This window comes from Thrips palmi, unplaced genomic scaffold (genome assembly GCF_012932325.1).
Source record: "Thrips palmi isolate BJ-2018 unplaced genomic scaffold, TpBJ-2018v1 HiC_scaffold_16, whole genome shotgun sequence".
In the NCBI taxonomy this organism is placed as follows: Eukaryota; Metazoa; Arthropoda; class Insecta; order Thysanoptera; family Thripidae; genus Thrips; species Thrips palmi.
The window spans coordinates 9,335,265-9,338,682 of record NW_023144625.1 but is presented as its reverse complement, the minus strand read 5'-3'; positions in this window follow the sequence as shown (position 1 = coordinate 9,338,682).

Genomic DNA, 3,418 nt, shown 5'->3' with positions numbered 1-3,418 from the left:
TTTTGATCGAATACCTGAACGGGGCCGCTCAATGTTTAACGCCCGTGTTTACGACCGCTGTCGGGGAAAGGGGAGGGGGAAGTGGGGGGGGGTGGAAGAGGGCTCGGCGGGATGAGGCACAGCGACTCCGCGCGGCGGGGAAGTTGAGCCCGCGCGCGAGGCTGCTCGCGTTACCTGGGGCTGGAGGCCCGTGGAGGCAGGCACGAGTGAGAAAGGCATCGAAAGTGTCTCTCTGAACACACACACACACACACACACACACACACACACACACACACACATCGGACACACAGGAAGACGGAGAGATACTCACTCACACAGATAGACACGGTCACGTGACTGCCGCTGCGCTGTGCCCGTGTCCTCAAGGACAACAAGATAGCAGCACTCTTTTCTTCGCGCGGCGTTCCGTTCCATGGCGGGCGTTCCGCTGGGCGTTCCGCTGGGCGTTCCGCTGGGCGTTCCGCTGGGCGTTCCGCTCCGTGGCGGGCGTTCTCCGCGAGCGGCGTTCCGCGAGGCGTCCTCCTCCGCGCCGCCAGTCGAATTCAATTTCCTCTAGTCGGCTTTTGTTGGGGCCGCTGTCCTCGTGGCGCCCGTCCCGGCGGCGTCCCGGCGGCGTCCCGGCGTCCCGGCTCGGCCAGGCACGGCCCGCCGCCGTGGCGTTTAGGCTCTCGAGACTCGAGTGGGCCGAGTGGGACACACACACACACACACACACACACACACACACACACACACACACCCACACACACACACACACACACACAGCCCGGCAGACGGCTCCAGTGCCGCCTTATTGAACCTGTATCAGTATGGCACGGCCGGCCAATGCCTTCATGCGTCGTCCCAATAACAGGCAGTGTAGCGGGCACGCTTTCTTTACCCTGCCATGCTCCGCCTTCTCCTCTTTCGCCGGAAGTCGTACAGAGTCATACATTTTAACGCGCGTGCTGCGGCTGGAGGCACGCAGGGGCCAGAAGACCGGTGGAGGCGGTCGAAACTCTAGACGCGTTTTGAGCTCCAGAGTCGCTAAATGGGACTCGAGCCGAACGTGTGACCCCACCAATGGATTCCGCGTTCGGAGAGCAGTCCATTGGTGGGGTCACACGTTCGGTTCGAGTCCCGTTTAGCGACTCTGGAGCTCAAAACGCGTCTGGGGCTTTGACCGCCTCCACCGGTCTTCTGGCCCACTGTGCGCGGCTGCGTCGGGTCTGCTCCGCGGCCCCGGCCTCACTTTTTGAGTCGCTTGCTTCGGCAGCGAGGGAACGCCGCGCCCACCGTAAAACTCAGCAGAGCAGCAGCGAGCTGCCGCCGAAACTACGTTGCTTTCGTCTCTCTCGCACGAGCTCTCGCATCCCGGGGGAGAGAGAGAGAGAGAGAGAGAGAGAGAGAGGAGAGAAGAGAGAGAGAGAGAGAGAGAGAGAGAGAGAGAGAAGAGAGAGGAGAGAGAGAGAGAGAGAGAGAGAGAGAGAGAGAGAGAGAGAGAGACGCACTGCAGAAGATAACCACAACAAAAGTACACAATTCTGGCAAATTTTTTATCAGGAATTTAGGTACTTTTCAGTACAACAATTGTTGTACAGTACACGGACCGGCATGACGAGTGCTGGGAGCAGGCTCGTTGTGTTTGTACATTCTCGGCTTACATCGCTGGGACTGAGTACAATTTTGTTGTACATGTTGTTATCCACACTTTTTCTTGCAGTGCGGAGTGCGACTCGTCGACGAGGCAGGGCGACAGGTCGGTCGGGCATTGTGGGGCGTCCTGGACGCGGCAGTGCCGCAGTCAGTGGGAGCGAGAGAGGGCGGCTTGACAGTGGAGGAGCGAGGGAGAAGGCAATCGTTTTTCCCGCTGCACGCGAGCGATGCGGATCGCTGCGACTCGTTGCGAATCGTTCCGGACGGATGGGCACGGGGACCGACCGGGCCCTTGGCGATTACGCCCTTCAGTCTCTCTCAACCAGATTGACACGAACATTACGCGCAGCCCGGTGGAAGCGGCCAGCCGGTACGAGTAGACACAGACGCCACACAGTGGGCCAGAAGACCGGCGGAGGCGCGGACAAAATCCCAGACGCGTTTCGAGCTCTAGTGTCGCTAAATGGGACTCGAACCGAACAAGTGACCCCACCAATGGATTGCTCTCCGAACGAGGAATCCATTGGTGGGGTCACACGTTTGGTTCGAGTCGTTTTTATCGGCTCTCTGGAGCTTATAACTCGTCTAGAGTTTCGGCCGCCGGCGCCGATCTTCTGGCCCACTGTGCGCGGCTGCCCGCACACTGCATGCAGTGTGACAGCCCATCCACGGTTTTGACAATCCGCCGACTACACTGCAGCATTACTGCAGCATTACTGCATCTCTCCGCGGCATCTATCCACAGCGCGATAAACCGTCGGTCCGTGACGCCCCGCCGCGTCCCGCCGCGCCGCGTGACAGCGATGGATTATTCGCAGGCAGGCAGGCAGCCAGGCGGCCAGCCAGGCAGCCAGCCCGGGCTAATCGCGGAAATGAAATGACCCAAACTTGCGAAGAGCGTTTCCGCTCCGCCGCCGTGGCCGCCACGCCACGCCGCGCCACGCCGCGCCACGCCGCCTCGAGTTCAAAAAGTATTTTCCCAGTTATCAGGGCTGTCCATCAAAATGACGGCGCCAAAGCCTCCAGTCCCTCAGTCCCTATGAATCACCGCCATTCATTACGCGTGGATTGATAAAAATCTGGCGATGCGTGACGATCGACGACCCTCGCAAGAATGGCAATTATGTTGAGACGGGGAAATGGACGCGCGGTTGGCGGGAGGGGCGTGTAAACAAATGAGTGTTGAAAAGGTGTCGGAACGCTGTTGGTTCGGCACGGCAGTGCGTGTCGTCGGTTGTGGCCCTCACCAGCAGCCGATGCTCCCTCGAGTGGTACTTGAGACGATCGTCCTGAAAGAAAACAACGAGATCGATTCTGCAGTGTTTTGTTTCGGTGTCTCTGTGGAAAAGGTGCACGTCATTGTGGGGTGAGAAAGAGATCGGGGTCGGCGTTGTAGCGGAGGCAACCCCGGAGCCGCGTGAGCCTCGGTGAGCTCGCTCGCGAGTTAACGGCGGCACCCGTGAGTGACACGCAGTGACACCGGGCTGTCGAAGCCATTAGGTATCCGCTCAGGCAGACCGGCGGCGCGAACACACACACACACACACACACACACACACACACACACACACACACACACACACACACACAGGCGCACACGTTATTGAAGCAAAACACATGATGACGGTGGCGCAGGAGAATGGGGGCAAAACAAAATCTGTTTGCATGCATATTGGAAAGGCCCCGGTGCCGTCCATGGCGGCAATGCTCCGGCGGGGCCACTGGCGGCGGCGAGCGACCGCGGGCGGCGCGGCGCGGCGCGTTGGTGGTCCAGTCCGCC